General features: G+C 40.7%; 1 long non-coding RNA gene across 1 annotated transcript in view; it reads left to right on the top strand.

The window, feature by feature from the left end:
* Positions 1 to 1,886: 1,886 nt before the first annotated feature.
* LOC144305436 (uncharacterized) overlaps positions 1,887 to 12,623 on the top strand; it is a 34,664-nt gene continuing 23,927 nt past the window's right edge. Inside the window, exons 1-2 of the long non-coding RNA XR_013372459.1 lie at positions 1,887 to 2,689; positions 7,871 to 7,929. This is a non-coding gene — a long non-coding RNA (uncharacterized LOC144305436). The remainder of the gene's footprint in view (positions 2,690 to 7,870; positions 7,930 to 12,623) is intronic.

Here is a 12,623-nt window from a genome sequence, read left to right as displayed (position 1 = left end):
AAAAGGATGGATGAAGGAGTCACCCATAAAGATGCAGTGTTGCTCCTAATGGAAATATCCTAAACGTCAATCAAGAGGAGCATAGATAGATAAACTATGGTGGAACCCATATTCTGGATACCAATCAGCAGTTTTTAAAAATTAAGGAAATCAAATACCCATGGCTTTCAACTGAGAGCAATTTTGCCCACCAGGAAACATTTGGCAATGAATGTCTAGGGACATTTTTGGTTGTCACCACTGGCAAAGGGGGAAGTGCAACTGGCATCTAGTGAGTACAGGCTAGGGATACTGCAAAGCATTTTAACAATACACAGACTTTCTACATACACATTGGACACCTCACCTCCAAACAACTATATGGTCCCAAATACCTACAGTGTCAAGGTTAAGAAATCTTGCCTTAGTAAGAACTCCAAGTCATCACGTTAAGTGGAAAAAAAAAACAAGCCACACAATAATACATACAGTATTATGCCACTCTGAAAAAAAACAAAAATTAAATTTAAAACTCTGCACATTATATTTGTGTATAAGTAGTATTTATCTTGAAGAGTAGATATTAAAACATTAACAGTGTTTAATTTCTGGATGGAATAGGGGGAAGGAAACTCAACATAAACTAAAGGAGACCACAACAGTTTATGTTTTTTATATAGTTTGAAATATTCTCACCAAGCACATTTTAAGGTATTATCTGTGTAATTAAAAGAATAAAATCAAAAATGCCAGAGCAATATCCCATTCCTTCGTAAGAGCGTTGAATAAAGCTCTCACGTTCTCCTGAGCTTTGGAATCTCTCACAAACCATTCCCTGTTCTTATGTTTTATAGTCTGAAAAGTAGTGATGGTATTAACATTTGTTTCAGTACTGGTTATGATTTAAAAGTACTTTGAATTCCCTAGAATACAGCTGCTCCTACGGGCTGAATTGTATTCAGCCCAAAATTCATTTGCTTTTTTTTTTAAAGATTTATATATTTATTTACTTATTTATTTATGATAGACACACAGAGAGAGAGAGGGGGGCAGAGACACAGGCAGAGGGAGAAGCAGGCTCCATGCAGGGAGCCCAATGTGGGACACCATCCAGGGACTCCAGGATCGAGCCCTGGGCCAAAGGCAGGCGCTAAACCGCTGAGCCACCCAGGGATCCCCCCAAAATTCATTTGTTGAAATCCCAACTCCCATTCCCCCAGAACAGGTCCTTAAAGAGGAAATTCATTTAAAATGATGCCATCAAGGTACTACCCTAATCCTGCATGGCTGGTGTCCTTCTAAGAAGAGAAAGAAACACCAGGGATACTGTACCTGAAGGAAAAACCATGTGAAGACACAGGGAGAAGGCAGCCATCTGCAAGCCAAGGGGAGAGGCCTCAGAAGAAACCAAACCTGTGGACACCTTGATCTTGGACTTGAGCCTCCAGACCTGAGAGACAGACCTGAGACAGAGAGACAAAAAATTTGTCCCCAGACCCGAGAGACAAAAAATTTCTGTGGTTTTAGCCACCCAGTCTATGGTATTCCGTTATGCGGCCCCAGCACACGAATGCTATCAGAATACAGTCAAACAAAATTATCCATTGGTTCCTGGTCTATTCTCACTAAGAAGGGTTAAAGGTGAGAAGCAAACAAAAGTTACTGAGCTAGTTTCATTTCTCAAGTGAGATGAATACAGTAAGTGAAAGCAAATCCATACTTCCAGATGGCAGTTGTGCGGCACCCCTGATTGCTGCCACTATGAAGTGATTGTCAAAGATTTCTGTGACAGGTCCTCCTTCCACGCCCTGTGTTCCTTCTCCTCTTCCTACCAATTACCTGCTAACGTGCATACCACTGGCTGTACATCTGCCCTCGCAGACGTCACAGAGCTTGATGCCACAGCACACAGCAAGGACCGGAGAGTGGGGACGTCGACAAGTATTTGACTCAAGGTTACAGGGAACTGATCACTTCTTTCTCCCCTTTGTATTTCCCATATACCAATGGCTCCTTCTTCACAGGAAAATAAGAGGAAAAGAGCAGGGACCTACAGATCTGAATCTGGCATCAGATGGAAGGGCAAGAGAAACTCTAGATTAGTCAAAAGGGAGGCCGGGGGCCACCCCTCCAATCGGCCTTGCCAATCGGGGCTGACTGCGGAGGAATAGAATGGCAGGCTTAGCCAGGGAGAGGGCCTGACCCAGCACCCCACATCCTCTGTGGCCTCAGTGTGACCTCTAAGCAGTCCAGGAGCTTCCTTTGTCCCAGAGGGAATAGCTGCGGCTGGCTGGCTGGGGAGTTCACCGTTTGGGGTAACACAGTGATCCTGAGGAAGGGAGCCCGAGCCCGGCTATCAAGCTGGGGGTCAATGGGAGTCACAGCCATAAGTAATGGGAGCATCAGAAATGTGGAGGTGGGGTGCTCAGGAACAGCACAGCTGCTTAGAGCCCCCTGCGGGGCTGCTGAGAGCACAGTAGCAGGCGGGTGGGGGCTGAGGCAGTGAGGCTGGCCGCCCTGGCCACCAGCAGGCCCAACAAGGCCCAGCACTGCTCGCAGAGGCCTAGCTGGACCGGAGCCTCCTCCCAGTCCCAGGCCGCTGCATGCATCCACACCTTGGGGACACTCCGCTCCTTCTGCACCCTCTGGCCTTCCTGGGAAGGAGGAGATGGAAGAGGTACCACCTGAAAGGAAAGAATCAGCCCTGACGGTGAGTCCAGCTCTGAGCAGATGCAGTATTTACCTAAAAGCGCCTGTTGTAGCCAGAAGAGACTTAATTATCCCTAATGACCAAGTTTAAGTTTTGGCCCCACTAGCAAAAAGGGGGGAGGGGGTCACGGTGCATGAAAAAATCAGTTACAGAAAACTGTCAAAGCTTCTTTTATTCCCCCTCATGAGTTGCTCTGTATGTTTCCACTTTCTCTTCTCACTTTTTAGACATTTTTTAATAAACAAAGCATAAATGTGAAGGACCCTCTAGAGCCGACTGCAAAGACCACTTTATAAAATGATGCATGCTTGCAGCTCCCTGGCAGCAGACACTTGGCTGGGGAGTACTGGTGCGGTGTGGTGTGAACTGGGCTCCTGCAGAGTCAGGCCCCCCCCACCCTCGCCCCCTCCCACCCCCCACTCCCAGCCCCATACAGGCTGAGGGTGCAGGGACTCTTGGCAGGAAACCACAGAAAAGGAAAGACCTGGGCATCCACCTTCCAAGAGGCGCCTCTGAACATTAAGTTTCTTTTCTCGGATGCTTCACCAGGAGAAGTGCAGAGAATGTAAAAAAGAGGACCCAAGAGAGGTTTCTGCCCTTCCTTATTAAAATAACTACGTATTTGCAATACACCTTTCAATACCCCAAGGGTTAACTGGGCATTTTGCTTGATTTGCATGCTACTAATTTCCTTTTGAATATATCATTATTGCTGTAAGTAGATGCAGATGCTTAAATTAATTTTATTGTTAATGCCTCAAGGCATTTTTAGGAAAAGCACATAAAGCTTTTAAAAATCCAATAAATTATATAGAACCTTAATTTACTTTGCATTATACCTTCAACTGAAGAAGGACATAAAGTATGTTCTTAAATTTAGATCTTGCTTTTATCACCAATTGAGTAAGTATCCGACTTAACTAAAATGGGCAAGACACACTCTTGATATGTTATTTATGTGCTAACAATCCCTCATTAGTCAGAAAAATAATTACATATTGACAAAATTGATAAGAAGCTTATAAACTATCTTATTAATCTGCGAATAATGATAACTGGGAGGCATATTATGTTAAGCAAACGCCAATAGAAATGAAAGTTTTTCTGGACCCATTCTATAAAAATGTCTATTCATCCACTCTACCTTCTAGGCACAGACTTCTGACTGCAATTGTCAGCAGAAATTTCCTCAATTCAGTTAATTATGCCCAATAACATTTGGGGCAGATTAAATAAGTATTTTATAAAGATAAACAAAAATAGAGAATGATGCATACTAAAAATTATAGAAGAATAATTGCATACAGTTTAAAATTCATTTGTAATCCAAATGAGACTGCCCTTCACTGGACTTCCTCTCTCCTCCCAAATATGCCCTGGAGGTCAGGCTTGATATGTCATAGCTCAACTCACAAACTTAATTCCAATATAAATAATGTCATTTTTACTAAAGTGTCCATGTGGAAATGAAAGAAAGTAAAACATCAGAAATGCTCTTCTTTAACCAGTGTTTATATTTCTCTCAGCTTCCTCTTCTACCTCAACTGCCAGGAACTCTTCTGCGCATGTGCAACCCTTTCTCTGCTCACAGAATTATCTCCCCCAGGATCTCAATCTGCTTTTTTTAAGTTGGACATTTTGGCTCATCCTTAACTTCCTCAATTTGTAGCCTGACCCATCAGCCACCTCAACAAGACGGAAGTCCCCCCAAAGGTTTACCCTCACCAGGACTCAAGAGAGGTATTAAAAAATAAACGGGCAAACAAGAAATTTTATGAGTTAATTGGAGCATGTGTTACTTCCAACAGGGCAGTGCCAAACTGGAAGTGGTTCAGGGATAAAATTATATAGAGATAGAGAAAGTGCAGAAGCAAAGAAAAGAAATCATTGGATTGGCTGTAGCTTAAAGCCTGGTTGGCAGTTTGTGATTGGTTCTCCTTAGCGTTTCAATTTTGTAACTTTGAGGCATTTGCAGGTTTAGATTTTGGTTTGCTGACCTAGGCCACTAGGATTAGGGTTCGGGTTAGGCTAGAGCCAAAACAGTCTAATGGGCTCCTCGTTAAATTAATTTAACAGGAGCTTTTAAATAACAAATGCTCTGTTACTGATACTAAAGTCTAAGATTGCCTCATCCTCAAACACACTCAACTTCCCATTCACTCAGCTATAGAACATGCAGCCAGGTCCTGGGCTAAGCATCCAGCAGCCCCTCCTGGGGAATCCAGGAAGCCAGGGGAAATGACACAGCACTACTCGGTTTGGCTTCTGGTCCCTGTGAGTCATCAAATTCTTTTCATCTGCGGACCCTGTCTGCATTTGACACCAATTGTGACCTTCCGCCACAAGTGTCTATTGGAACAGTCACTTTTTTCTATCAGTGTTGTCAATACAACAATTCAAAAGAAATTTTTGGCCTCCTTAGTACAAATGCAAAATTCATCATTTCAACATGGTTTTCTCTGACTAGGTTTCTGTGACATCGCTTCCTTCCCAAACACTCTGACTGCAAGTGTTTATTACCCAAGAAAATTTCTCTCAGCTCTGCATAATCTCCACTGTGAGCCTCTGTTTTTTTTTTCTTTTTTGCTGTATTACATCCCTTATCCACTGTAAGCCGTATCAGTGGAAGGATTTTTTATCACACTCTTGCTTTGGCAGAATTTTCAGGTTGTATTCATACAGAAAGAAGTTCCTCTCCTTGATCGGTTAAGATCTCTGTGAAATATTCTATTTCCCCGCATGAACTAATCCCTTAAATAAGCACTAGAGGATTTCTCTTTTGCTATTTTATTCACTTGTGAGATGCTGAGGCCATGGAGTCACCAATTTTCTTGGACCAACTCAGGGGGTTGCCTCCCACTAGCAATCCACATCAGTCATCCCAAATAGCCCGAGTTGCCTGGATTTGGTACAAAGCAAATACCCACAAAAGAACTGAAGCAAAAAAAAAAAAAAAAGAAAAAAGAAAGAAAAGAACTGAAGCCATGCACATAAATATTGATATTTATCATTCTTAATATAAAATCACTGACAGGGCTGCAAGACTAATTATATTCTAATTATTGCTCTAAAACTAATGGGCATTGGTGAAAGATTCTCCAAGCTGAGTCTTCTGCTAAGAACTAACAATTCCAGAATTCTTAGCATTTTGGAAGTTTGTTATTGACTTTCATGCCAGGATTCACAGCAGCAGTGCACCCTCAAGCTCCATGGAACCACACTCTCACTCTTGAATGCTGAACACCCTATAGTGTAGGACTCAAACAAAAACAGGCTACTCTTCAAAAGTCCATTCAAATTTTCAGTTATTTAAGCCCTGCCCCAGAGACATCCTAAATGAGTTATGTTGCTGAATACCACTCCATTTCTCCAACTCCCAACTATTTTTCACTGCCTAGTCTTCCATTAGTAACCTTCAGTAATTCAACATTTAGGGCTTTTTATAAAGTACCTGAAGTTTTATACAACTATCAGAAGGAAACGAATTTTTTTTTTTTTTTTAAGGAACATGCTTTGCAAATGCCTTTGAACTAGTTCATTTACAAACATGGCTCAACTGGAGATGTTTCAATAGACACAGAAGAATTTCGGTTGTTCCTGATTTGGGGACTTCTGGCTCTTGGGCCACATAGTTTTCCTTATCAAAGAGGTCGCCTGCCAAAACACTTTGATCCTGCTTCTCCTCTCCCCTCCCCTGCCCAAGATAAAGTCCTTAAGTATTAAAGAAGCATCCTATTTTCATAGATGCAAACATGAGCTTAAGCCAAATACAGTAGCATCCAATGCAGAGCTCGTGGTAAAGCTGGAAAGTGGTGCGCAGGTGAACACAGCCCTTCGTCTCAAACCCTTTTTGTCAGTATCACTGTCCATTGTGACTGTGGAAGGGTCATTAGAGTGCACAGTGGCAGCTAGTCTTGATGGCAGGCATGTCAGAACAGAAGTAACATATTTTACTCATCCACCCAGAAGTTCCTTTCTTCAGAAATCCAAAGAGAGCAGCTTCATGAATAAAAATGTATTCTGAAACTTCTGTTTCTTCCCCAGAGGGCCAACACACATAGCCCAAAGAGGACAAAGGGATATATACTTGCAGATCTGTGTGTATTCAAGTTTCTACAGCTAAATGGAATCCTGTTGGAACCTGAAGACATCAAATATTGAATATTAAAGAATATCTTCTGCTTTGTCGTTATTGTTCTATGTTTCATTTGTAATTAGCACTTGATGAGTTTAGTTAATAATATACACTAATTTTTGCATGGTCTGATCACAGAAGTCTTAATGAAACTATAAGTCAAGGCTGATATTTTCAGCCTGTAGGACACATCGTTTCCATCTGTCTTCAGGTCATTTCAGCACAATATGGTAGGAGCAATCACAGGAAACAGTCCAGGATGGAAAAGAGAAACAGGGTCGTGTTTCTCATTAATAGGAAAAATCTCTCCTTTCTCCCTTCTTCAGATTACATAAAAATGTTTTATCTCTACTTTCATAGCATTTATTACTTATTAAAAACATATTACCTATCTATGGAAGCAATATCATCATGTAAGATTTAGAAAATAGAGAAAATATTTTTTTTTTAAAAAGTAACTATGGTCTCGGTACTACCATAACCAAAATCTTTAAAGCTGGACAGAGCTGGGTTGAGACTGTCATGAGTAGATGTGTGACTTTAGACAAACAATGGTCTTCTTCTCTATGTCTTAATTTTACTCATATGCAAAATGAAATTACAAACCAATGTTTAGGTATCATTCTCAAGTGAAGAATCAAAGCCTGAGTCTCCTCCATGTTAAAACCAGTTAGCCTGCATTTGTATGCCCTGGCATCATAACATAATATAATGATTCTTAGGAGAAAATGGATAACCTAGCACTAACATGGTATTGCTGCCACTTCCCCAATCCCTGAAATCATAAGTGAAGGCTGTTAGCTCAACAAGTAATACCAATCTTTAACGTTTGAGATGTCAGCTAACTAGAGAACAGCAACAAGAGTAGAAGAATGGCAGAGGTGAATTCTAGAAACTTTGGGCCTCAAACATGCTGAGTCTCTTAGTTCTGCTTTGGAGAAGATGGCTCCTCTCAAGTTCCTCAAGGAAAAATCACCATGACTGGAACTCAAGCTTAATCAAAAAGACTACTCCATATCACTGAGACAAAACACTTTTTCTTACAGGCACCCAGCAGATGTTAAGGAACAGACAACCTAAAGGCTACAGAGGGAACCAATCACCAGTAGGTATTTTAATGTCTATACATACTTGCCCAGTTTATAATTTAAGTATCAGTCCCAACGATAGCAATTATTGCATCACATCCAAAAAAAAAAAAAAAAACACATTCTTAAAATCAATTACAGTCACTGCATTTGCATACTTAGTTTCTTCCAATACACAATTTACATATGTGTCTCCAAACTGTTGACCTCTGACTTTTTTTTAATAATAAATTTATTTAAAAAATAATAATAATAATAAATTTATTTTTATTGGTGTTCAATTTAGCAACATACAGAATAACACCCAGTGCTCATCCCGTCAAGTGCCCCCCTCAGTGCCCGTCACCCATTCACCCCCACCCCCCGCCCTCCTCCCCTTCCACCACCCCTAGTTCGTTTCCCAGAGTTAGGAGTCTTTATGTTCTGTCTCCCTTTCTGGTATTTCCCACACATTTCTTCCCCCTTCCCTTATATTCCCTTTCACTATGATTTATATTCCCCAAATGAATGAGAACATATAATGTTTGTCCTTCTCCGACTGGCTTACTTCACTCAGCATAATACCCTCCAGTTCCATCCACGTTGAAGCAAATGGTGGGTATTTGTCGTTTCTAATGGCTGAGGAATATTCCATTGTATACATAGACCACATCTTCTTTATCCACTCATCTTTCGATGGACACCGAGGCTCCTTCCACAGCTTGGCTATTGTGGCCATTGTTGCTATAAACATCGGGGTGCAGGTGTCCCTGTGTTTCATTGCATCTGTATCTTTGGGGTAAATCCCCAACAGTGCAATTGCTGGGTCGTAGGGCAGGTATATTTTTAACTCTTTGAGGAACCTCCACACAGTTTTCCAGAGTGGCTGCACCAGTTCACATTCCCACCAACAGTGTAAGAGGGTTCCCTTTTCTCCGCATCCTCTCCAACATTTGTTGTTTCCTGCCTTGTTAATTTGCCCCATTCTCACTGGTGTGAGGTGGTATCTCATTGTGGTTTTGATTTGTATTTCCCTGATGGCAAGTGATGCAGAGCATTTTCTCATGTGCATGTTGGCCATGTCTATACCTTCCTCTGTGAGATTTCTGTTCATGACTTTTGCCCATTTCATGATTGGATTGTTTGTTTCTTTACTGTTGAGTTTAAGAAGTTCTTTATAGATCTTGGAAACTAGCCCTTTATCTGATATGTCATTTGCAAATATCTTCTCCCATTCTGTAGGTTGTCTTTGAGTTTTGTTGACTGTATCCTTTGCTGTGCAAAAGCTTCTTATCTTGATGAAGTCCCAATAGTTCATTTTTGCTTTTGTTTCTTTTGCCTTCGTGGATGTATCTTGCAAGAAGTTACTGTGGCCGAGTTCAAAAAGGGTGTTGCCTGTGTTCTCCTCTAGGATTTTGATGGGATCTTGTCTCATATTTAGATCTTTCATCCATTTTGAGTTTATCTTTGTGTATGGTGAAAGAGAGTGGTCTAGTTTCATTCTTCTGCATGTAGATGTCCAGTTTTCCCAGCACCATTTATTGAAGAGACTGTCTTTCTTCCAATGGATAGTCTTTCCTCCTTTATCGAATATTAGTTGACCATAAAGTTCAGGGTCCACTTCTGGGTTCTCTGTTCTGTTCCATTGATCTGTGTGTCTGTTTTTGTGCCAGTACCACACTGTCTTCATGACCACAGCTTTGTAGTACAACCTGAAATCTGGCTTTGTGATGCTCCCAGATATGGTTTTCTTTTTTAAAATTCCCCTGGCCATTCGGGGTCTTTTCTGATTCCACACAAATCTTAAAATAATTTGCTCTAACTCTCTGAAGAAAGTCCATGGTATTTTGATAAGGATTGCATTAAACATGTAAATTGCCCTGGGTAACAATGACATTTTCACAATATTAATTCTGCCAATCCATGAGCATGGAAGATTTTTCCATCTCTTTGTGTCTTCCTCAATTTCTTTCAGAAGTGTTCTATAGTTTTTAGGGTATAGATCCTTTACCTCTTTGGTTAGGTTTATTCCTAGGTATCTTATGCTTTTGGATGCAATTGTAAATGGGATTGACTCCTTAATTTCTCTTTCTTCAGTCTCATTGTTAGTGTATAGAAATGCCACTGATTTCTGGGCATTGATTTTGTATCCTGCCACGCTACCAAATTGCTGTATGAGTTCTAGCAATCTTGGGTGGAGGCTTTTGGGTTTTCTATGTAGAGTATAATGTCATCGGCGAAGAGGGAGAGTTTGACTTCTTCTTTGCCAATTTGAATGCCTTTAATGTCTTTTTGTTGTCTGATTGCTGAGGCTAGGACTTCCAGAACTATGTCGAATAGCAGTGGTGAGAGTAGACATCCCTGTCTTGTTCCTGATCTTAGGGGAAAGGCTCCCAGTGCTTCCCCACTGAGAATGATATTTGCTGTCAGCTTTTCATAGATGGCTTTTAAGATGTCGAGGAATGTTCCCTCTATCCCTACACTCTGAAGAGTTTCGATCAGGAATGGATGCTGTATTTGTCAAATGCTTTCTCTGCATCTAATGAGAGGATCATATGGTTCTTGGTTTTTCTCTTGCTGATATGATGAATCACATTGATTGTTTTACGGGTGTTGAACCAGCCTTGTGTCCTGGGAATAAATCCTACTTGGTCATGGTGAATAGTTTTCTTAATGTACTGTTGGATCCTATTGGCCAGTATCTTGTTGAGAATTTTTGCATCCATGTTCATCAGGGATATTGGTCTGTAATTCTCCTTCTTGGTGGGGTCTTTATCTGGTTTTGGAATTAAGGTGATGCTGGCCTCATAGAACGAATTTGGAAGTACTCCATCTCTTTCTATCTTTCCAAACAGCTTTAGTAGAATAGGTATGGTCTCTTCTTTAAACGTTTGATAGAATTCCCCTGGGAAGCCGTCTGGCCCTGGACTCTTGTGTCTTGGGAGGTTTTTGATGACTGCTTCAATTTCCTCCCTGGTTATTGGCCTGTTCAGGTTTTCTATTTCTTCCTGTTCCAGTTTTGGTAGTTTGTGGCTTTCCAGGAATGCGTCCATTTCTTCTAGATTGCCTAATTTATTGGCGTATAGCTGTTCATACTATGTTTTTAAAATCGTTTGTATTTCCTTGGTGTTGGTAGTGATCTCTCCTTTCTCATTCATGATTTTATTAATTTGAGTCTTCTCTCTCTTCTTTTTAATAAGGCTGGCTAATGGTTTATCTATCTTATTAATTCTTTCAAAGAACCAACTACTGGTTCTGTTGATCTGTTCCACAGTTCTTCTGGTCTCGATTTCGTTGAGTTCTGCTCGAATCTTAATTAACTCTCTTCTTCTCCTGGGTGTAGGATCTATTTGCTGTTTTTTCTCTAGCTCCTTTATGTGTAAGGTTAGCTTTTGTATTTGAGTTCTTTCCAGTTTTTGGATGGATGCTTGTATTGCGATGTATTTCCCCCTTAGGACTGCTTTTGCTGCATCCCAAAGATTTTGAATGGTCATATCTTCATTCTCATTAGTTTCCATGAATCTTTTTAATTCTCCCTTAATTTCCTGGTTGACCCTTTCATCTTTTAGCAGGATGGTCCTTAACCTCCACGTGTTTGAGGTCCTTCCAAACTTCTTGTTGTGATTTAGTTCTAATTTCAAGGCATTATGGTCTGAGAATATGTAGGGGACGATCCCAGTCTTTTGGTATCAGTTCAGACCCGATTTGTGACCCAGTATGTGGTCTATTCTGGAGAAATTTCCATGTGCACTTGAGAAGAATGTGTATTCAGTTGAGTTTGGATGTAAAGTTTTGTAGATATCTGTGAAATCCATCTGGTCCAGTGTATCATTTAAAGCTCTCGTTTCTTTGGAAATGTTGTGCTTAGAAGACCTATCTAGAATAGAAAGAGCTAGATTGAAGTCACCAAGTATAAGTGTATTATTATCTAAGTATTTCTTCACTTTGGTTATTAATTGATTGATATATTTGCAGCTCCCACATTCAGGGCATATATATTGAGGATTGTTAAGTCCTCTTGTTGGATAGATCCTTTAAGCATGAGATAGTGTCCCTCTTCATCTCTCACTACGGTCTTCGGGGTAAATTTTAGTTTATCGGATATAAGGATGGCTACCCCTGCTTTCTTTTGAGGACCATTCGAATGGTAAATGGTTCTCCAACCTTTTATTTTCAGGCTGTAGGTGTCCTTCTGTCTAAAATGAGTCTCTTGTAGACAGCAAATAGATGGGTCCTGCTTTTTTATCCAGTCTGAAACCCTGTGCCTTTTGATGGGGTCATTAAGCCCATTCACGTTCAAATTTACTATTGAGAGATATGAGTTTAGGGTCATCATGATATCTATTCAGTCCTTATTTTTGTGGAATGTTCCACTGAACTTCTTCTTAAAGGGGAATTTTAAGAGTCCCCCTTAAAATTTCTTGCAGAGCTGGTTTGGAGGTCACATATTCTTTCAGTTCCTGACTGTCTTGGAAGCTCTTTATCTCTCCTTCCATTTTGAATGAGAGCCTTGCTGGATAAAGTATTCTTGGTTTCATGTTCTTCTCATTTAGGACCCTGAATATATCCTGCCAGCCCTTTCTGGCCTGCCAGGTCTCTGTGGAGAGGTCTGCTGTTACCCCAATACTCCTCCCCATAAAAGTCAGGGTTTTCTTGTCTCTTGCTGCTTTAAGGATCTTCTCTTTATCTTTGGAATTTGCAAGCTTCACTATTAAATGTCGAGGTGTTGAAT

The sequence above is a fragment of the Canis aureus genome, chromosome 35 (assembly GCF_053574225.1).
Source record: "Canis aureus isolate CA01 chromosome 35, VMU_Caureus_v.1.0, whole genome shotgun sequence".
NCBI lineage: Eukaryota > Metazoa > Chordata > Mammalia > Carnivora > Canidae > Canis > Canis aureus.
The sequence above is the reverse complement of the archived record's forward strand: the minus strand, read 5'-3'. Positions and strand labels throughout refer to the sequence as shown.